This window comes from Xenopus laevis, chromosome 9_10L (assembly GCF_017654675.1).
Source record: "Xenopus laevis strain J_2021 chromosome 9_10L, Xenopus_laevis_v10.1, whole genome shotgun sequence".
Lineage (NCBI taxonomy): Eukaryota > Metazoa > Chordata > Amphibia > Anura > Pipidae > Xenopus > Xenopus laevis.
In genome coordinates this window covers 122,439,420-122,463,504 of record NC_054387.1, presented here as the reverse complement: position 1 = coordinate 122,463,504, position 24,085 = coordinate 122,439,420, and the positions used below count along the sequence as shown (strand labels likewise).

Here is a 24,085-nt window from a genome sequence, read left to right as displayed (position 1 = left end):
GGCTGTTTTGTGGCACATATCTGTAAGAGGAAGAGATGCCGGCTAATTCCCTGTCATGGGTGAGATAATCATCTAGCCCATTTGGTATAAAGTGGAATAAAGTCTTAAAAATGGCAGGGCTGGATCATTATCTCACTGATGACATGGATTTAATTGATGTCTCTGAGGAGAATGTTGGGGAGGGCTAATGCGTAGGCCAGATGAGGCTGTGGATACGGGGAGAGTTATGTGAAACAACAGGGTGTGTTAGAGGGCAGTTAGGTGGATCAATGGGTGGCATCTGAGGGTCAGCTTATATGGAGAAATGGAAGAATTTACAGCGAGTGCTTACATGCAGGAATAGTGAGCGGCTATAAGGATCAATAGGAGGAGTTAAGTGGATCAATAGGAGGAATTACAGGGAAAGGTTCTATGGATCAATAGGAGGAGTTACACAGAAGCTCAGTCTAGTTGCTTTACAGGAACAATATGAGAAATTATAAGGACACATTAAGTGATAGGGTGAACCTTGGAAGCTACATTATATCTATAATTTAATTAGAGCAACCACAAGGTCACAGACAGGCGATATTTACCCTTTACAATGACTCACGGGCATAAACTCATAGTGGAGTTGCCGTATCACTTGCAAAGGGACACCATCATGCTCCATTTTTGTCTAAGGAAATTATTCACTGTTGGACGGATAATATTCCTTTATAACATAGGTTGCATTATTTTTGTTCATGCGACACAAGTGACATCACTAAGCACTTATTATGACCGATGACATCATCGTCACTGTCAAATGCCTGCTCATTGGCCCAAATAGACAACCGAGGCAGAACGGAGAGCGATCCTGAACAAATAAATATTAATAATTAAAGGGCATCTGCCTGTCATGTTTCTGAAGTCAGAACCAACAGTGCAAAATAAAATAAAAAAATGGGAGTTTAAAGGAGCTCAGCAGTTAATTCAGGGATGCCAATAAAGTTACCTAATGCCTTAGTTTTTTTTATTCGAGAGATTTCTGATGTTCAGACACCATTTTAAACACATAACTTCCCAGAGTTCCAAGCACTTGCCACATGGATTTCACTCGCTTCAGCTGCATAAATAACCCCCATTATAGACTTAGACCGGTTAGGTCTTATTATAATTCCAATATAAATTCAGGTCCCCTCCTGTGTATATCCCAGTCTCTTATTCAAATCAATGCATGGTTGCTTGAGTTATTTGGACCCTACCAACCAGATTGCTGAAATTGCTGCTGCTGAATAAAAAGCTAAATAACAAAAAAACACAAATAAAAAATGAAGACCAATAGCAAATTGTCTCAGAACATCACTCTCTACTTAATTTAAAGGTGAACAACCCCTTTAATGTTTCTGGTAGCAGTCTCTTATTCAAATCAATGCATGGTTGCTTGGGTAATTTGGACCCTAGCAACTAGATGAGTTTGCTGAAATTGCAAACTGGAGAGCTGCTGAATAAAAAGCTAAATAACTCAAAAACCACATATAATAAAAAATGAAGACCAATTGCAAATTGTCTCGCAATATTACAGATACAGGTATGGGATCTGTTATAAATGAAGACCAATTGCAAATTGTCTCACAATATTACTGATACAGTGGGATCTGTTATCCAGAATGCTTGGGACCTGGGGCTTTCCGGATAATGGATCTTTCCGTAATTTAGATCTTCATACCTTAAGTCTACTAGAAAATCATTCAAACATTAATTAAACCCAATAGGCTAGTTTTGCTTCCAACAAGGATTAATTATATCTTAGTTGGGATCAAGTACAAGCTACTGTTCTATTATTAGAGAGAAAAAGAAATTATTTTTTAAAATTTGGATTATTAGGATAAAATGGAGTCTATGGGAAATGAACGTTCCCTATAACGGAGCTTTCTGGATAACGGATTTCAGGATAGAGGGTCCCATACCTGTAGCAATGTTTCCAATAGCAGAAGACAGTTCTCCTCCAGACGGTTTCTGCTATATTGTTTCTGGAGCCAGAACCAGCAGTGCACAGACTATAAACAGCCACTGCTTTATATAGCAATTACAATATACAAATAACTGAAAAACCCTTGAAAATATTTAATGAACTTATATTGGGAAGTTGCTTAGAATGATATTGTATCCTTTATGTGTAGCTTCTGTCCTACACGGGTAACATGAATATTCAGTGTAGATTAGTGCCTGGCCAGAATCCAAGAACCAACTGGCTCACATTTTCTAGTATTCTAGTACAGGTATGGGATCTGTTATCCAGAATGCTTGGGACCTGGGCTTTCCGGATAATGGATCTTTCCGTAATTTAGATCTTCATACCTTAAGTCTACTAGAAAATCATTCAAACATTAAATAAACCCAATAGGCTGGTATTGCCTCCAATAAAGATTAATTATCTTAGTTTGGTACAAGTACAAGCTACTGTTCTATTATTACAGAGAAAAAATAAGTTATTTTTTTAAAATTTGGATTATTTGGATAAAATGGAGTCTATGGGAGATGACCTTTCCGGATAGAGGGTCCCATACCTGTATCCTCAATATTTCACAGCCTCATGTTCTAAATATTTGTTAGAACATGAGGCTGTGGACAGGGCCGCCATTAGAAATCACGGGGCCCCGTACAACAAAATTTTTGGGGCCCCCTGGGCCCCACCCACACTGACGACCAAGCTCCGCCCCATATCCCGCCCACATCGCAGTTAAAAGACCACACAGACATCAGCGCTAAAAAAGTAACCCCCCCCCCCACACAAGTTGTAAAAAGCTATTGATGGTCAGGGCCCCCTTATAAAAAAAATTGGGGCCCCAAAAAAAAAAAAAATTAAATTTTTTTTTTTTTTTAAAAACATTGGTGGCAGGGGCCCCCTGTTAAAAAAAACTTGGGGCCCCAACAAAAAAAAATGTAAAAAAAACTAAAAAATAAAACATTGGTGGCAGGGGCCCCCTTATAAGTTAAAAACAAATTGGGGCCCCAAAAAAAAATTTGAAAAAAAATTAATTTTTTTTTGAAAAAAAAAAAAACATTGGCGGCAGGGGCCCCCTTATAAGTTAAAAACAAATTGGGGCCCCAAAAAAATTTTAAAAAAAATAATTTTTTTTTGAAAAAAAAAAAAACTGGTGGCAGGGGCCCCCTTACAAATTAAACAAATTTGGGGCCACCAAAAAGAAAATTAATTTTTTTTTAAAAAAAAAACCCAAAAAAAAACAATGGTGGCAAGGGGCCCCTTACGAGTTAAAAAAAAAATTGGGGCCCCAAAAACAAAAGTTTTAAAAAAAAGATTGGTGGCAGGGGTCTATAGAATATTAAAATAATACATTGGTGGCCAGGGGATTAAAAAAAAAAAAAACACAAACTGGTGTTCAGTAGAATTGAACTCATGGCTTCAGTACTTCAACTTCGCCTCCTTTCGTGACTTCGGGTCTTTTCACCGCTTCAGGACTTCGGCTTCGGCTGTTTTCGTGACTTCGGGTCTTTGCGCTGCTTCAGGACTTCGGCTTCGGCTGTTTTCGTGACTTCGGGTCTTTGCGCTGCTTCAGGACTTCGGCTTCGGCTGTTTTCGTGACTTCGGGTCTTTTCGGCGCTTCGTGACTTCGGGACTTCGGCTTTTTCCGTGACTTCGGGTATTTTCGTCGCATCGGCTTCGGCTTTTCGGCACTTCCGCATTCGGCACTGAAGAGGCAAGACGTACGGCTCGGGCGCTCGTAAGGGGGGCCCGGATCTTCAAAAAAATGCAGCGCTGCCGGGCCCCCCTTCATGCCCGGGCCCGGTACGCTTGTCCCCCCTGTCCCCCCCTGATGGCGGCCCTGGCTGTGGATATTAAAGACATTATTATTTCATTAGTCCAAGAGCTGCTCATTTATTACAGGGTTGGGAAAAGAATCTCTTTGCTTATTGATGTTGGTGGGTGAACGTGAGGTGCGCTGAAGAACATGGATCAGAGAATGCAGGAAAGGATTATACAGACATCTGGTTTGGGGTCTTTCTGGTTAATACAATTTTTTTGCAATAAATTTGCATTCTTTATTCTTTTTTATTTTTTTATATTTAAGTGACCTGCCCCTCCCCCTTCTCCTCTCTCTCCTGTTCTTTGTGTTGAAAATTTTGCAGAACACTTAAAAGGAACCAGAGCCCACCTCTCCAATTAAGCACAGAGAGCATTGTTCTGGCAGGTAGGTCGCTTAAAATGCGTTTTTTTGGGGGGGTTTTTGCATGTCGACTCTCGACCGCCGGGGACGGGAAGGAAGGTTAATCACAATGCAGTTAAATTGTGCCCACTTTGTCCTGGCACAACGGCCCAAGCACTCGCCTACCTGCCGCTGTGCCTTTCAGAGGATGCGTGTGGGGCACAGAGCCTTACTAATCTCTTTTTAATTGGTGCACTCCGAGGGCTGGAAACCAGAGAAATGACAAAAGCCCCTATCCAACAAGAAGCCTCTTGCCTCTGCAGAACATCTATCTTCCTTTTGTGCCGGGAGCAGGAACCTTCAGCAAAGGGACAGTTAATCCCCAGCCTGTGTGTGTGTCTGTGCAGAGACTCGTGCGGAAATTCTGCATATTGTTTTTCAGGTCCTCACTGAAAGGGAGAGAAAGTGCAGCCCAAGGGTTTATTTTCTCTTTGAACCGTGGCTGGTGGTCTGTGGCCTGGGAGGTTACGTCACCCTAGTAGCAGCCTGTTGTACTCACAAGGGATTTAAAGGGGTTGATCACCATTAAGTTAACTCTTACTATGATGAAGCTTTTTATTTAGCAGTTTGTCATTTCAGCAATACAGTTGCTAGGGATCAAATTACCCCAGCAACCATGCATTGATTTGAATAAGACACTGGAATATGAATAAGAGAGGGTCTGAACAGTAGAACAAGTAATAACAGCATCAATAACAATAAATGTTTAGACGTACATAACATTTGTTTTTTAGAAAGCTGGAAAGAGTCAGAAGAAGGCAAATAATTCAAAAACAACACCGAAAAAAACAGAAAAAGTTAAGGCCAATTGAAAAGTTGCTTAAAATTAGCCATTCTATAGGGTAAAATTGAACCACCCTTTAAACGTGGGCTGAAGATAAGGTAGGGAAAGATGGTGCCTATAGTAGTTGTGGGGATAATAGTCTCTGGGAAGGGAGTGTGACTGTCAGATAGCACGTATAGTAGGGAGAGATAGTACCTATAGTAACAGTGGATAATAGTCTCTGGGAAGGGAGTGTGACTGTGGGATAGCAGGTATAGTAGGGAGAGATGGTGCCTATAGTAACAGTGGATAATAGTCTCTGGGAAGGGAGTGTGACTGTCAGATAGCAGGTATAGTAGGGAGAGATAGTGCCTATAGTAACAGTGGATAATAGTCTCTGGGAAGGGAGTGTGACTGTGGGATAGCAGGTATAGTAGGGAGAGATGGTGCCTATAGTAACAGTGGGATAACAGTCTCTGGGAAGGGAGTGTGACTGTGGGATAGCAGGTATAGTAGGGAGAGATGGTGCCTATAGTAACAGTGGGATAATTGTCTCTGGAAGGGGAGTGTGACTGTGGGATAACAGGTATAGTAGGGAGAGATGATGCCTATAGTAACAGTGGATAATAGTCTCTGGGAAGGGAGTGTGACTATGGGATAGCAGGTATAGTAGGGAGAGATGGTGCCTATAGTAACAGTGGGATAATAGTCTCTGGGAAGGGAGTGTGACTGTGGGATAGCAGGTACAGTAGAGAGAGATGGTGCCTATAGTAACAGTGGATAATAGTCTCTGGGAAGGGAGTGTGACTGTCGGATAGCAGGTATAGTAGGGAGAGATAGTGCCTATAGTAATAGTGGGATAATAGTCTCTGGGAAGGGAGTGTGACTGTGGGATAGCAGGTATAGTAGGGAGAGATAGTGCCTATAGCAGTGGTCCCCAACCAGTAGATTGCGAGCAACGTGTTGCTCTCCAACCCCTTGGCTGTTGCTCCCAGTGGCCTCAAAGCAGAAGCTTATTTTTGAATTCCAGGCTTGGATGCAAGTTTTGGTTGTATAAAAAACAGGTGTACTGCCAAACAGAGCCTCCTGTAGGCTACCAGTTCACATAGGGGCTACCAAGCAGCCAATCACAGCCCTTTTTTGACATCCCCATGGACTTTCTCATGCTTGTGTTGCTCTCCAACTCTTTTTACATTTAAATGTGGCTCACGTGTAAAAAAGGTTGAGGACCCCTGGCCTATAGTAACAGTGGGATAATAGTATCTGGGAAGGGAGTGTGACTGTGGGATAGCAGGTATAGCAGGGAGAGATGGTGTCTATAGTAACAGTGGGATAATAGTCTCTGGGAAGGGAGTGTGACTGTAGGATAGCAGGTATAGTAGGGAGAGATGGTGCCTATAGTAACAGTGGGGATAATAGTCTCTGGGAAGGGAGTGTGACTGTGGGATAGCAGGTATAGTAGGGAGAGATGGTGTCTATAGTAACAGTGGATAATAGTCTCTGGGAAGGGAGTGTGACTGTGGGATAGCAGGTATAGTAGGGAGAGATGGTGCCTATAGTAACAGTGGGATAATAGTCTCTGGGAAGGGAGTGTGACTGTGGGATAGCAGGTATAGTAGGGAGAGATGGTGTCTATAGTAACAGTGGGATAATAGTCTCTGGGAAGGGAGTGTGACTGTGGGATAGCAGGTATAGTAGGGAGAGATGGTGCCTATAGTAACAGTGGGATAATAGTCTCTGGGAAGGGAGTGTGATTGTGGGATAGCAGGGAGAGATGGTGCCTATAGTAACAGTGGGATAATAGTCTCTGGGAAGGGAGTGTGACTGTGGGATAGCAGGTATAGTAGGGAGAGATGGTGCCTATAGTAGGGAGAGATGGTGCATACAGTGAACATAATAGTGTAGATACTTATGAGTTGGTATAAGGAAACTGAAAGTCCCACACAGACTGAAGCTTTGAGCAGCCATTTCTGTTTCAGTGTGTGAGACTCAGTCCCTGCCAGAGCAAAGCATAACTTTTGGAAAACAGGGAAGGAGTGAGGTATGAGGCAGTTATTGTGTATAAGGGACGGTCTGTTCTAAAACAGGAAGTCAGCTTGTCCCAGTCAGGTTTCCACTGGGGAACACTGAGCATCATTAAATGACTTTTCCATCCGTGTCAGTGCAATTACCTAATATTCCATGCGCCCACACAGGCCAGGAATGTCTCCTGGTCACGCCATTCTCTGTGACCCTTGTAAGTTCCTCAGTAGCTAAAGGGAAAGTAGGAGATTGCTACTGGGCACAAAACAAAGATACAAGTGGCATACAGTCTGGTATATCTGAGGTCACTGCCCCACGGCGATTTCTTTTATAGTCTCCCCTCGCTTGATTATTCTGAAAAATGTTTCATACACACGTATTGAAATTTCTCAGGACCTGCACTGAGCTCTCTATATACCTTAAGGTGGCCATACACGTGGAGATCCGCTCGTTTGGAGATGTCTCCCCGATATTCCCACATTAAGGTGAGCGATATCGGGCTGATCTGAACGTGGGCCCTAGGGCCCAATGATCGATTAGAATGGAGGCCATAAGGGCAGTCGAAATGTTTCGGCTACAATCCCACGGGATTCTTTACCCTGCCCGATTGGCATCTGGCTGACTTTCGGCCATACAGTACATCGATCGGGGACGCCTGTCGGATGGCCCCACACACGGGCCACTCGGTCTGTCGCCAGCTTTTATCAGCCCATGTATGGGAGCCTTTACACATAAACATCCATTGGGTCTGCCGTGTCTTTACACCCCTAAAGGTGGCCATAGACGTAACAATTACGATCTTTCTTGGAAAAGATCTTTCCAAGAAAGATTGTTCGTTTCAATACACACGAGTAGAACTGAATTGTCAGATATCCACACAGAAACAATTGCACTAACAATGGCCGATGTTTTGGTGGCTTCAATGGCACCCGAATATAATTTTCCATCCAGCCTGATCGACGAGCCGACCGATATCCAAAAGTCTTCTGCCGATATTAGTCAGCTCGTTTCCCATCATACACGCACCGAATATCGTATCGTACAGCGTTATCTGTGCTTCTATGGCTACATTTAGGGTAGCAGCAACAGCACCATTTCTTTTCCACGTTTACTTTGGACCATGCTCGGGACTCTTTCTGAATATATATAGTAAAGCCCGGCCAACATTACCTTACAGGGGGCATTATACTAACCAGTTATGGTCAAGGAAGGCCATGCCAAGTCTGAGCTATATACAGGGGTGCTTTTGCCCAGAGGCAAAGTGGGAACCCCAAATCTTGTAGTGTAACATCATCAGCCCCCTTCAAGCCAACATATGAGGTAAGAATCAGGAGGGCAAAACCTGTGTGGTTTCTGGCTATGCCCAGAGTAGACCAGACCGACCACGTCCCTTATTCCGTCCCAAAGTATAAACACAGGTGTTGCACACAGGCTTGCAAAATGTGCCCTCGGCTATCCCTTGGTTAATGTGATAATTTGTAGGGATGCACCGAATCCAGGATTTGGTTCGGGATTCTGCCTTTTTCAGCAGGATTCAGATTTTGCCGAATCCTTCTGCCCGGCCGAAGCAAATCCAAATCCTAATTTGCACATGCAAATTAGGGTCTGGGAGGAGATCGTGTGACTTTTTGTCACAAAACAAGGAAGTAAAAAATATTTTCTCCTTCCCACCCCTAATTTGCATATGCAAATTAGGATTTGGTTCGGTATTCGGCCGAATCTTTCACAAAGGATTCGGGGGTTCGGCTGAATCCAAAATAGTGGATTCGGTGCATCCCTAATAATTTGACATAACAACTCGTTCACTTGAACCACTGTTTCAGTTAAGCATTTTATGAAGTGTCCTCCCCATGGAACATGGCTGCTCCGATTCATATTAAAAAGTACAAATATGTTAATAAACAATGATCCTTCAGTAGAACAATCAATGCCAAATTGCCTAATTTACGTTTACAGAAAACACAAGGTTTTGAAGGGGTTGTTCACCTTTCTGTTTATGTTATTTAATGGCTAATTCTAAGCAGCAGTTTTTGAATTATTTGCCTTTTTCTGAGTCTTTCCAGCTTTCAAATGGGGGTCACTGACCTCATCTAAAAAACACATTCTCTATAAGGCTACACATTTATTGTTATTGCTACTTTTTATTAACCATCTTTCTATTCAGGCCTCTCCTATTCACATTCCTGTCTCTCATTCAAATCAGTTCATGGTTGTTAGGGTAATTTGGACCCTAGAAACCAAACTGCTAAAACTGCAAACTGGGGAGCTGCTGAATAAAAAGCTAAAAAACACAAATAATAAAAAATAAAACCCAATTTCAAATGATCTTAGAATATCACTACACTACACTCATTAAAAGTCAATTAAAGGTAAACATAGTAGTTGAGGTTGAGAAAGTAGTTGAACTTTCTTCTTATATAAATCCTTCCAATATCTATATGTCTTTTTGCACATTGCAGAGGTCCAATTTAAATGGCCCTGATTCATTAGAAGGTGTCACTGCCTAAAAACTAGGGTGGCCTCATAATGTCGGCCATGATACAAGGATGGCTAGAATCAATAGGACAGGGGCTACTGAAAAGAGGCCATCCCCTACTATTTATTTAAGTTGGTCAAAGGAGAATTCAACCCTTTAGAAAAAAAAGCCGTACCCCCCACTCCACATAGACCCCCTCCCTCCTCCCCCCAGCCTAACTGCCGCCCCAGCGAATTGCCCCTAACTTTTTACTTACCCCTCGGCACAGATTAGGAATCAGAGTTCAACGCAGCCATCTTCCTGGTCCTCCGTAAGTTAATACAGAGACCGGAGAAGTGGCCCATGCGCAGTTGGAGCAATTAACCAGTGTGGAACAATAACGCATGCGCCAAAATGGATGGAAATTGCAGATGACCCGGAAGATGGCTGCGGTGAACTCCGATGACTGAAATTGCGCTGAGGGGTAAGTAAAAGTTTGTGGCATTTCCCTGGGGGCAGTTAGGCTGGTGGGAGGAGGAAGGGGGGTACGGTTTTTTTGCTAAAGGGTTGAATTCTCCTTTAAGGAGTTAATATTCCAAGTCTCCCCTCCAGCCTGGGGTTGATCCAGGTGAATCTCTCAGCATGCGGTTCCATCCGGCTGGAGAGCTACAGATGGTTTTAGTGGTGAGATCGCTGGATTTCACCGCCCTGGAATTCTCAAGGATGGGAGTTTGACCGCAGCTTGCTGAGCCTGCCTCTGATTAAAGGGAGCATGCTATGGACTTAACCCCTCGCTGGCCAGGAGACTTTCTTCTGAAGAACTGACTGATACCCCGTCATTCAACATCCGGAAAGGGTGGGACATGGTTTGTACTTTAGTGGCTTTACTATCAGTAATTGTGTTGCTGGGCCTTTCAAACACAGCAGGGATCTCCATGTTTTATAACAATACACATTAGTAGAGTAAGAAAAGGAACATTAGCACCAGGTGTAGTAACCAATAGCAACTGACCATATCTACTACTAAAACATTACAACTTGACGATAGCCAATGCAGTGGAACTCATAATATCGCTAGCATATACTGGTGCCTCTATAGCTGGACTTTCCAACTCTTTCTATGATGTAGGCCAGCTACTCAACATGCCATAACCTCTTGATAAAATGACGATGTTGTACAAAGACGTCTCTATCAGCAAGCTTTGTACCAATTCATACTGGAGAATTACATTGGCTTGTGGGCCTCTAGTTGAACAGTCAGGCTCCAGTCCCAGTGCATATTCAGCATATTTAATTACTATCAATTCCAGTGTCTGTGTATAATTATTCCTAGTCCCAATTACTATCACTCCAGTGCCACTCTGTGGATTTCATTACCATTAGTCCCAATGACAGTGTATTTAATTTCTATCAGTTCCAGTACCACTCGGTGTATATTATTACTACTGCTCCAGTGCCATTCAGCGTATATATTTACTATCGCTCCAGTGCCACTAAGTATATATAATTACAATCGCTCCAGTGCCACTCAGTGTATTTAATTAGTATCAGTTCCAGTGCCAGTCAGTGGATTTCACTATCAGTCTCAGTGCCACTCAGTGTGTATACTTATTATTGCTTCAATGCTAATCTGTGGATTTAATTACTATCAGTCCCAATGGCACTTAGTGTATTTAATTTCTATCAGTTCCAGTGGCACTCAGTGTATATAATTACTATTGCTCCAGTGCCTCTCAGTGTATATAATTACTAAGGCTCCAGTGTCACTCTCTGGATTTAATTACTATCAGTCCCAATTGCACTTAGTGTATTTAATTACTATCAGTCCCAATGACACTAAGTGTGTATAATTACTATCGCTCCAGTGCCACTCTGTGGATTAAATTACTATCAGTACCAGTGGCACTCTTTGGGGGGGACTGTAATATCGGTCGCTAACGCAAGAATCGTTGACAATCCGTTCGAATAAATGTACGCAACGTGACAAATTTTGCCTTTGTGAACACTTTGCCCCTCATGTGACAGTAGGATAGCGATTGCGAACTTTATAGCTTGCGATACAGTGTATGTAATAAATCTTCGCACTCGCAAAGCATTTTTTGTGACAAAATATTTAAACATACCCCAGAGCAGATGTTAAAGGTTAACAATGAGCACTTAAGATTTGCAATGCAATAAAAACCTAACGAAGAATATTATTACATTGCGACATTTGGATTTTTATTTTGCTCTTTGTGAATTTTATATACAATTCCCCCCATTGAATTTAATCAGTCCTTGTGCCACTGAGTGGATTTAATTATCAGTTGCAGCCACACAGTGGGGCTCATTTATCAACACTGGGCAAATTTGCCCATGGGCTGTTACCGATAGCAACCAATCAGTGATCAGCTTTTTAAAGCCAGCTGCAAGAAGAACAATGAATGCAGTAATCTGATTGGTTGCTATAGGTAACAGCCCATGGGCAAATTTGCCCAGTGTTGATAAATGAGCCCCATTGTATTACGTTATTACCAATCCCGGTGCCACTACGTATACATAATTATTAGCAGTTTACAAACTGTCGGTTTAATCACTATGGGGCAAATTCACTAACCTCCGGAAATTCACCAGCGATGGCTTCGCTCACATCGCCACACTTCGCCAGGCGAAAAATCGCCAGGACAATGATAATTCACTAAAATGTGAAGTTGCGTCCAGGGCGCCGAACGATGGCGATGTTTCGCTAGCGTTAATTCGGCAAGCAAAGCAAAGTTGCACTAGCGTTGGCTAATTTGCATACGGTGGGAAGTTATAGTTGAATGGACGTATATGTTGCGGCAAATACATTACACTACACAAGCCCAGGGAACCTTAATAAAATAAAGTTGTTATATTGCCCTACACATGAGCCCAGTGTATAGTTTATGTGCCATATGTAAGGAAATGTGGGGGGAAGCCGGGTACCCTAAAAAAAAAAGTATTACCTTTTGCAGCCTATCACCCTGAAAAACTGAAAAGTCGCCAGCATATCTTTTCAAATTTTTTTTGAGGAACTCCTATCTACTCTATTGCACTTCGCCTGGTCTGAGGTGGCGAAGGCAAGTCTGGCGCAAGAGGTAACGCTCATTAAAATCCACCTCTTTGCGTAGTTACGTCCATTTGCCAGAGCGAAAATTCACCTGGCGAGTGTGAAGTGCGAAGTAGCGCTACAGTCTTTCTCCTTTGCTAGCGAATTTACGTCAGTGTCCGTTAGCAAAACAACGAAGTCCCGAAATTGCGTCACTTCGCCCTTTAGTAAATTTGCCCCTATAATCCTAGTAGTACTATCCTAGTGCCTCTCAAGAATTTTAATACGTGCACCACAAACCCTGTCTGCAAAGACAGAAGACGCAGATGGAAAGTGAGACACTTTATGGAGGCAAAATGCCAAGTGTTCCACTGCCATAAGCTAAAGCTGCTCTGTGATGGGCAGAGAATCATGGGAGCTGTAGAGCAGAACCAACTGCAGTTGCTCAGGATTTATATATTCTCAACAAAGAGTACATTTTTTCTCATGTGCCCTGATTTCTCTAATGCCAAACTCCAACCCAATAGGAGATTCTCTCTTTTCCACATGTGAACACAGGCTGAAGTCGGAACCAGCTGCATCTTTGCCAACAGTCAATGCGAGTCATGTGATTCGCCGGCCCTTTGTTCTGCCAAGCCAATAAGCAGAGAACATCCAGAATCTCACTGGGAACAGAGTTCAAAGCCAACCGGGCCAGAAAGCAAAGCCTGGAAATTAATGGAGTGTTGCGGCGTGGGAAGACGTGCGAATATCTGAGGCGCATGGTAATTCCAGTTGAATCATGGATTTCAAATAGCCGAATCTTATGTACTTACACACATACAATGTATGCAGCTTCATTTCTTATTCCTAAAGCAGGGTAAAAAGAATGCTCCCTCATAAATCATCAGTACAAAAAAAAAGCCTGGGCCTGTTTCCTTGACACACATTGCTGTTCCCCACACCGGAACACGTTTAAGCAGAAACAGGCACTGCCAGGGGACCCGCTACTGCCCTCTGATTCTCAGAGATTACTGACCGACGCTCCCAGTACAATTTCGTTCTGTTATAAGGCATTTTGACATTTTGTTGAAAAATGTAATTGCTTATTTTTAAAGCCTGGAACTTTGTGCTCAGACATGTCAATTCTTCTGAATTTCTTCGGCAGTCATGTGGTTAGGGCTGCCGCTTTAGCCGGTACAATACCAATCAGGATTGGGGCCGGTGTTACAAACGTACCATTGATGTATTTGCCGGTAATCCCTACATATTCTGCCTCTCCCTCCATCTCAACCACCACCAATGTTCCTTCTAATTTTTTCTTGGCTGTGTGCGCAAAAAAATACTTGTGTGCAGGTAAAAAATTATGTTTCCACACAAAATTCTTGGTGCGCACCGCAATTTATTGTTGCGACGGCCTTAAAATTTGATTAAAGAGAACTCATTAATCTTGCCTCCTCACAATTTTTTGGAGTACGCCAGCCATCTACATTATAGCTCCGCCCCTGTTGTGTCAATGCCCCACCCCTGCTCGGGTCCTAACCCCATCTCATGATGTAATTTGCCCACCCCTCTCAGTCCCGTCCCATTCTCCTACAATCCTAAAAAAACAAATCATCTGTCTACAAATGTATTGTTACTGCCAGTGTCGGACTGGCCCACTGGGATACCAGGAAAACTCCCGGTGGGCCCTGGTGTCTGTGGGCCCTTGTGCTGCTAAACATTTGGCCTATTTCTTTGAGAACAAAGTGGCTAAATAGATGGAATAATAGATTATAGTATGTAAAGAATAGAGACTAGGAGAATAGAGGTTGAGAGAGTAGAAGAAGAATAATAGTACTGAGAGTGGGCCCCTGGTCTATGGCTCATTGGTGGGCCCCTGGTCTAAGGTTTTTGGGTGGGCCCCTAATGTCCCAGTCCGACACTGGTTACTGCTATTTTTAAATTAGTCATATTTCTATTCAGGCTCTCTCCTATTCATATTCCAGTCTCTTATACAAATCAGTGCATGGTTGCTAGGGTAATTTGGACCCTAGCAACCAGATTGCTGCTGAATAAAAAGCTTAATCACTCAAAATCCACATAGCCAAACCGAATCCTAATTTGCATATGCAAATTGTGGGCAGAGCAGGATTTCACGTGACTTTTCGTCACAAAACAAGGAAGTTAACCATTTTTTTACACTCTTTCCTTTCCCGCCCCTAATTTGCATATGCAAATTAGGATGCAGTTCGGTATTCGGCCGGATCTTCCACGAAAGATTCGGGGATTTGGCCGAATCCAAAATAGTGGATTCAGTGCATCCCTACAAATAATAAATGAAAATCCACTGCAAAATATCACTCTCTACATCATAATAAAAGTTGAAGATGAACAACCCCTTTAAAGGAGAAGGAAACCCCCAGGGCGCTAAACCCCTCCCCCCCTCCCCTGTGCTGCCCCCCCCTCCCTCCTCCCCCCTGGCCTACCTGTCCCCCTGGGCAAATGCCCCTAACTTTTTACTCACCCCTCTGCGCAGGTCCTGTCCACGGAGTACGCAGTCGCCATCTTCTCCCACGCGCGTCTTCTTCCTGCTCTGATCGGCGTTTTCTGGCGCATGCGCAGTAGGAACAGGTACCGGTACGGCTCTACTGCGCATGCGCCGAATGTCACGAAGTTTCCCGATTTCACTTCGTGACATTCGGCGCATGCGCAGTAGAGCCGTACCGGTACCTGTTCCTACTGCGCATGCGCCAGAAAACGCCGATCAGAGCAGGAAGAAGACGCGCGTGGGAGAAGATGGCGACTGCGTACTCCGTGGACAGGACCTGCGCAGAGGGGTGAGTAAAAAGTTAGGGGCATTTGCCCAGGGGGACAGGTAGGCCAGGGGGGAGGAGGGAGGGGGGGCAGCACAGGGGAGGGGGGGAGGGGTTTAGCGCCCTGGGGGTTTCCTTCTCCTTTAACACTGGTCAAATTTGCCCTAGTGCAGTAACCCATGGCAACCGATCATTAGCTTTTACAATCTACAATTTAAGAAAATCATTGATTGGTTGCTAGGATTGCCACCTTTTCATAAAATTTGTACCGGCCTGTGTTGGGGGAGGGAACAAAAGGGGTGGGCCGTGATGTAAAAGGGGGTTGGGCCACATAGTGCGATGGGCAGAAGGCAGAGAACAGTTAATTTTCGAGAGGATTGGATTCAGGCCAAGGGCTTTTGTTAAGGGTATTACAAATTTACCGCCAACTGCATTGCCGATAAATTTGTAATACCGGCCCCAAGCCTTGGCAGGTGTTTTACCAGTAAAATAGTGGCCGTAGCTATGGGTAACTGCACCAGGTCAAATCCGCCCAGTTTAAGTAAATTAATCTAAACACTAGGACAGATTGACTGGATTTTTTTTTTGTTCTGTAAAGGTTTCTAATGAATTAATGTTTTAACAATGCAGGTAATAAATAAAAGTGACTACACAAGATGGAGTTTAGCGAACTTAGCAGATTTTTTTTTTACAGAATGGCAGTGACAAAGCCTGCTTGTGTGGCGTTTGCCTTTAAAATGTGCCTCCCACTCGCACACACAATAAAAAAAAAAAAAAATGGAGAACACTTCCATTTGTGCAGAGGTGCACGGCCCACCCAATTAACGACACCGCAGATACAAGTCCCTGCTCGGAGTTACTGAGAGATTCCAGTATAGATTTCCTTTGCCTGCCTCTGGGGAATAATAAAACATGTCTTGTTCTTTTATCTGAGCCTCTCTCTCTCTCCCTCTTCTGGGACCCAACGGCTGGGAGTCTATCACTAAATGACAACTGCTCAATTTAAACAGCTGGGGACTGCAGGCCTGAAGGTTTCTGGGAAAAAGCCTGCCACTAACACTTCCTGGATGGCGTCCAGATCACATGTCCTCAATCTTTGTTTTACTCAGGCCTCACATAAAACAGCATAGGTTAGGCCTCGCCATCTGTAAAAACCTGGCCTAAATTACAGCCAGATCTAGATCTCTGGATGATTGTGGAAATGTAAATTAGTATCAAGAAATACATCAGGCATGGGGGCGGTGCGAAGATCCCATAGGTCAAAGCACTGCTTTTGTTTACGTCTGTATTTAGCCCCAAGGAGTACATCATTCCTGAGAAAAAGCAGGAAGAACTGTGGAAATGGCTTCCATTTACAATACAAAATTGCGCCAGATAGGATATTCAAGCTGTGCCAGTAACTGGCGCCTGGTAGCAGGCAGGCAATGAGACAAGCCTGGGCCCAGCAGGACGGGGGCCCATCGGGATTTTTCTCGGTATCCTGGTGGTTCAGTCTGAGCTTGATCAATTTAAACAGCTGCAGACTGCAGCCCTGAAGAATTCTGGGAAAAGCTTGTAACTAGCACTTCCTGGATGGCGTCCAGATCACGTCTTCCATTTTTGTTTCACTCAGGCCTCACATGAAGCAGCATAGGTTAGGCTTCACGGAAGTTTTCCGTGACTTTTGGCGCATGCGCAGTAGATCTGTACCGGTGAAATGCTCCTACTGCGCATGCGCCAAAAACGCCGGTCAAAGCAGGAAGAAGACCGATTGGGAGAAGATGGTGCCTGTGAACTCCGTGGACTGGACCTGCGCAGAGGGGTGAGTAACAAGTTAGGGGCATTTGCCCGGCGGGACAGGTAGGCCAGGGGGGACAACACAGGTGAGGGGGGGGGGTTGCGCCTAGGGGGTTTCCTTCTCCTTTAATGAAGTCGTTTGCACATGGATAGGAAACTGGCTAAAGGATCGGGTACAGAGGGTGGTTGTTAATGGGACATTCTCTACTTGGAGTAAGGTTCTTAGTGGGGTCCCCCAGGGCTCGGTATTGGGTCCACTTTTATTTAACGTGTTCATTAATGACTTAGGGGAGGGTATTGTAAGTAATATATCAGTGTTTGCAGATGACACAAAACTATCCAGCCCAATTAATTCCATCCAGGATGTGGCACTTGCAACACGATATTGATAAACTGGCAATCTGGGCAGCTAAGTGGCAAATGAGATTCAATGTTGATAAATGTAAAGTCATGCACCTGGGATGTAAAAATATCCACTTATTCCCTTAATGGGACTGCACTAGGCAAGTCCATTATGGAAAAGGACCTTGGAGTCCTTGTAGATGATAAACTTGGCTGTAGCAACAATGCCAGTCAGCAGCATCAAGGGCAAATACGGTCTTGAGTTGTATTAAAAGGGGCAGAGATTCACGGGAGGAGGGGGTCATTCTTCCACTGTATAGAGCACTGGTAAGGCCCCATCTAGAATATACCGTACAGTTTTGGTCTCCATCACTCAAACAGGACATTATTGTATTAGAGAGGGTACAGAGAAGGGCAACTAAGCTGGTAAAAGGTATGGAAAATCTTAGCTATGAGGAAAGACTGGCCAAACTGGGGATGTTCACTCTGGAGAAGAGGCGCTTAAGGGGTGATGTGATAACTATGTATAAATATATAAGGGGATCATATAATAATCTCTCTAATGCTTTATTTACCAGTAGGTCTTTCCAGATGACACAAGGTCACCCATTCCGATTAGAAGAAAAGAGGTTCCGCCTAAATATTCAGAAGGGGTTTGTTACAGTGAGAGCTGTGAAGATGTGGAATTGTCTCCCTGAATCAGTTGTACAGGCTGATACATTAGATAGCTTTAAGAAGGGGTTGGATGGTGTTTAGTAAGTGAGGGAATACAGGGTTATGGGAGATAGCTCATAGTACAAGTTGATCCAGGGACTGGTCTGATTGCCATTTTGTAGTCAGGAAGGAATTTTTCCCCCTCTGAGGCAAATTGCAGAGGCTTCAGATGGGGTTTTTTGCCTTCCTCTGGATCACCTGGCAGGTTAGAATAGAGTTCAAATGTTGAACTTGATGGACGTGTCTTTTTTTGACCTAAATTACTATGTTATGTAACTGCCATAGATGTAGTGCTAACTTATGTTATGTTAAGACACTATTGTTGTTTATGTCTGTATTTAGCCCCAAGGAGTACATCATTCCTGTGAAAGAGAGGAAGAACTGTGGCAATGGCTTCCATTTAGAATATGAAATTGGTGCCAGATTGGATTTTCAAGCTGTTTCTCACTGTGCCAGTGACTGACACCTGGAAGCGGGCAGGCAGGGAGACAAGTCTGGTAAATACACACAAGTTTTGCCTGTGACTACCCTGCAATCAGTCGCATTGTGGCGTTGTCTTCTGCTGCTGGGCACCTCTGTAATAAGGAAATATTCTGTTCCGAAACAGCTGAAAAGCTCTCCCAGTAGCATTGCTATTCAAACACACATAAACCTTAATCCATACCACCCACAAGTACGTATGATGCTGTGACGGATAAAACCTTTAAGCTAACTTTTAGTATGTTACAGAATGACTAATTCTAGGCAACTTTTCAATTGGCTTTGCTTTTTTAATTTGTAAAGTTTTTTTAATTATTTACCTTCTTCTTCTGACACTTTCCAGCTTTCGCATTGGAGCCACTGACCCCATCTTTAAAAAAACAAATGCTCTGTAAGGCTACAAATGTATTGTTGTTGTTACTTTTTATTACTTATCTTTCTATTCAGGCCTCTCCTATTCATATTCCAGGCTCCCATGCAAATCAATGCATGGTTGCTAGGGTAATTTGGACCCTAGCAACCGGACTGCTGAAATTGCAAACTGGAGAGCTGCTGAATAAAAAGCTAAATAACTCAAAAACCACAAATAATAAAAAATGAAATCCAATTGCAAATTGTCTCAGAACATCACTGTACATCATACTAAAAGTTAATTCAAAGGTGAACAAACCCTTTAATGCCCTGTAACAAATAACATACTGTAATGGAATGTCAGTGCCGTGATCCCAAGTGGGATACTTACATTAAAGTCACCTTAGAATCATCACTCTCATTCTATATCATATTTCACTCAGCCACCAATTTGCTATTTTATATACTCCCTCCCTAATCTTGCCTTACCTTGCATAGGCATCATGGCCACTACTATATTAGCAAGCGCGCGTGTGTGTGTAAGGAGGCTCGCACTCACAGGTATTACAAAGAAATAACAATGTTTATTAGTCAAAAATAAGAACTAACGTTTTTGGCTAGTACTCTAGCCTATATATTACATACATATATATATACACATACATATACATATATATATATATATATATATATATATATACACACGTATAAATCATCTAGCTGCCCTTAATTCCTAGGGAAATCCTAAATCCTTGTGACCAACTTCTCACTACCAGCCCTGGCTCTCTAACCTACAGCTGACAAACAGGGGGGACGGTTTTGTTATAGTCACACACCGCTGCACCGTTATAACCCCCACGTGAACACAGTGGATGCCAAGGGCTGGAGCATTATGACGTCTGTTGGGTGCGATCTTTGTCTGGGGTCAAGGCGCCACAAGAAAGTGTGTGTTTGCAACGACATTGTAGTCACAAAGAAAGCACTCATTACAGATACATTTAGATAATAAAAGGAAAAAAATAAATTTTATATATATATATATATATATATATATATATATATATATATATATATATATATATATGTACATTGAAGGCCTAATAGTGCCACCTTGCACTTCCTTCAGCCTAATAGCTAAGGGGTTAAATGCCACCTTGCACACCCTCTAGTTCAGCAGCTAAGAAGCTAAGTGCCAACTTGAACTCCCTCAGGTCCAGCAGCTAAGTGGTTAAATGCCACCTCGCACCACCTCCAGTCGAACAGCTAAGGGGTTAAATGACACCTTGCACCCCCCTTTGGTCCAGCAGCAGCTAAGAAACTAAGTGCCACCCTGCACCCCCTTCAGTCCAGCAGCTAAGGGGTTAAATGCCACCTGGCACCCCCTTTGGCCCAGCAGCTAAGGGGTTAAATGCCACTTTGCATCCCATTGGTCCAGCAGCAGCTAATAAACTAAGTGCCACCTTGCAGCCAGTCCAGTAGCTAAGGGGTTAAATGCCACTTTGCCCCCCCTCCTGGCCCAGTTCAACATCAGCTAATAAACTAAGTGCCACCTTGCAGCCAGTCCAGTAGCTAAGGGGTTAAATGCCACTTTGCCCCCCCCCCTGGCCCAGTTCAACATCAGCTAAGTAGCAGCCAGTCCAGTAGCAAAGGGGTTAAACAGCCCAGTCCAGTACAGCTAGGAGGGGTGTCAGTCAGGAATAAGGGGGATCAGAAGACGAATAAGGGGGTTCTGCTTTGGGGGGGGAGGGTACAATACATGATTAGTTGGTTGAACGGACACATTCTCCCCATTAAGTGCAGCCCCTCTCGCCACTTACCTCTCTCCCCCGCCAGCTCTTCAGTGTCGGGTCCCTGTGGGCGCAGACCATGCGCGGGGGGATCTTCTCCTCTAATCCGGCAGAGCTCGGGGCAGTGGCAATCAGGCAGGTGAGTAGTGGCCGCTCCAGCGCTCAATATCGCTACAAAGAGTCGCACAGGAGGCTGCACTGAGTGTAGCAGGAGGGAGGGCAAATAGGTATGACGCCAAGGTCAGGAGCGCCCCCTAGTGGTGAATTCAAGTGGCTAGAGACACCTACAGGGATCATCTCCTCCCACAGCTGAGATTAACCCCTGCAGCAAGCACAATGTGGGACCCTCACCCAACAAGGGAGAGGAAGGAAGCCAATCACATCTGCACCTGCACCTGGTTGTAGCCCATGGGCAAAGAACAACAACACTGGGCACAATCCGCTATAAATACTGACATTTCAATTTCCCAGTAACAGTCCCCCAGCCCAATGACTATGGCCTCTTATAGCAGCCCCTATGACATTTGCCAGAACCCACCAACTGCCAGTTCAGGCCTCAGTTCAGGCCTGCACCTTTCTCACAGCTAATTGGGTCAAGCCCAGAAACTGGGTCACCAACCCCAAAACTGGACCTTAATATCGACTTTGATGGATCTTACCAGCATGTCCCTGACGTTTTTGGGCCATGCCATGCGCACTATTTGTCTCTATTTTCAGCAGGATAATAATAGCTGCTATTTTTACCCCATAGGGACACAGGCCTTTGTTTCCCCTGCTGGTGGGACGCTGGGAATTTTTGTTTTAACAGCAGCTGGTAGATATATATATATATATATATATATATATATATATATATATATATATATATATATATATATATATAGTCATATATTTTATGTGTTATACAATTACACATGTCCCTGTGGTATGGTGACTAAAGGCAAATAACTTTTCTGCCCAAGCCTAAAACCAGCAGTGATAAAGGACACTCTGTGCGACAATATAGTGTGACTTGCCTCATAGGAACCAATGGAAACTATTTTTAAGTACTCACATTGGGGGAACTGCTGGTACTTGCCCCAGCTGATGATGCCTCTTAATGTGCCCCTGGTCCCTTAGCTGTGCCCCCAGGGGAAATACCAACAGAGGAGAGATCCCATTGGAGACTAAGAAGAGCCCAATTTAGGCTTGAGAAAGGTTCTGTGTTATTTATACCTGCCCTTTGTATCCATAGGGGAACGCTGGGCCAGGTAGGGCCACTCAAGCATAGGTAAGATCTATTGCAGTGACACTGTGTATATTGGCACCATTCCCCCACCTCCCAAAATTTGAATATTAAAATATATCCTGACCATGTCCTGTTATTCTCAGGAACCCATTTAAATCCACTCTCCAATAAGTCCTCCCTGTTTAAGGGTGGTGGGAGGTACACTGCAGCTGCTACAGGAATTATTTATGCAGAGACATTTTCTGTATTAGTTGCCCTTTAAGCAACTAATGTTGTTGCCTTACAGTTCTTTTTATGTTCTCCCCATGTAAATTAACTTTTAGCATGATATAGAGGGTGATATTCTGAGACCATTTGTGACTGGTTTTCAGTTTTTATTATTTATCGGCTTTGAGTTATTTAGCTTTTAATTCAGAAGCTCTCCAGTTTACAATTGTAGCAATCTGGTTGCTAGGGTCCAAATTACCCTAGCAACCATGCACTGATTTAAATAAGAGACTGGAATATGAATAGGAGAGGCCTGAATAGAAATGTGGAATGAAAAGTAACAACAACAATACATCTGTAGCCTTGCAGAGCGTTTGCTTTTAAGATGGGATCTGTGAACCCCATTTGAAAATTGGAAAGAGTCAGAGGGAAAGGGCAAATAATTCAAAAACCACGAATAAGAAAAAAATAGAGGCCCATTGAAAAGTTGCTTAGAATTAGACATTCTATAACATACTAAAAATTGAGCCGCCCTTTTAAATGGCTCATCATTTATCTTACGATAAGGGAAATTAGATTGTAAGCTCCACTGGGGCAATACCTCTGCCCTACAGAAATAATAAGGATAATAATGTTCATTATTTAAAAGCAAGCTATTAAGCCATTTCTGCCTGAGCTTTGCTGCCACCCAGTGGAGAGCCTGAGCAATTGCCTGCTTTGTGATTCCGTTCAGGCTTTTCAATCACAAACAGTTGCACCCTGGATCTCTTTGGCAACATCTAAACGTTGCTAGCCGATTGGTGGGATTAATGCTTTTTGACTATCCAAGTGTTTGGCCAAGATATCCAGAAAGTCTACAAAGAGGGAGAAGTAAAAGAGCAAGTTGTTAGAGCTTGGGGCCCCTGACTGCAGTACCCTCCGTATCCTCTTGATGGCAGGAATTCTTTGCTACAACCATAGAGATCAATGCCAGCCCTTTCCACCTGGGATAAGTTTTGCCTTTGTTTAGCCAGCGGTAGGAGAGCAGCCCAGGACTTTATGTACTTTATGTACCCAAGGGGAACATGCAAATAGCTCGGTCCAGTTTAGTGGAGCCTAAGTGCTCTGCCCATTGGCCCTATCCCCAGTCTATTTTTATCCATTGCAGTCAATGGGACATTTCCACTGCAGGTGCTAAGTGATGCCTATAGGAAACGGACCCTCCACCTAGAGTCCTGCGCGGAACCAATTTATAAGACCTGCACCCGACCCCTAGGGTTTTTTGAAGGGCTGCCCAGGCCAAAACTTCCTGCCTAGTTTTCCAAATAAGGAACACAGGGCAGGATTCCCCTCATAGCCCCACCCCCTGATGTCACGCCCACCCTCCACATCACAGCCCCGCCCCTATATGTCACAGCCCGCCCCCTGCCTGGACTCCACCGGTTAGAAAGGTGGCAACTCTACACAACCCGCAGTCCGTGACCCAAACCCGCATATTTACCCACTTTTATCCGCTACCCAACCCAGAGTCGCAACTGCCTTATCTGCAACCCGATCCACAACCCGCCAACCACCATTAAACAGGAAGTGATGTTGTTGCAAACCGGAAGTGGCATCATCAAAAGTGGGCGGGGACAGAAAAAAAAGAATCAAAATATAGACAATATAACATAAGATAAGAAATTTAGATGAGACCCGCATCTATACCTGCACCCGAAAATCCTACCCTCATCCCATAGGTAACCCGCTTGTACCCGACCCACTGCAGGACTCTACCTCCACCCTCAACATATCTATAAAACAGATTTTCCCGTGCCTACGCTTGTCCTGGTAGCCCTTCCAGCTGTCGAGGGTAAATGGCTGTAAAGATGTCCGGGGAGAGTCGGTAAAGTAATGATGTCACAATTCTATGTATAGAAAGCAAGCTCCGAGCTAAATGGGCCGACGGGAGGGGGAACCTGGTGACAA

The 24,085-nt window shown here is 43.9% G+C and overlaps 1 protein-coding gene across 1 annotated transcript in view; it reads right to left on the bottom strand.

Moving 5' to 3' along the window:
* Nucleotides 1-20,949, bottom strand: part of rai1.L (retinoic acid induced 1 L homeolog) — a 114,993-nt gene extending 94,044 nt beyond the window's left edge. Inside the window, exon 1 of the mRNA XM_018236626.2 lies at nucleotides 20,734-20,949. The gene's annotated coding sequence lies outside the window, so the exon portion shown is untranslated. The remainder of the gene's footprint in view (nucleotides 1-20,733) is intronic.
* Nucleotides 20,950-24,085: the final 3,136 nt, after the last annotated feature.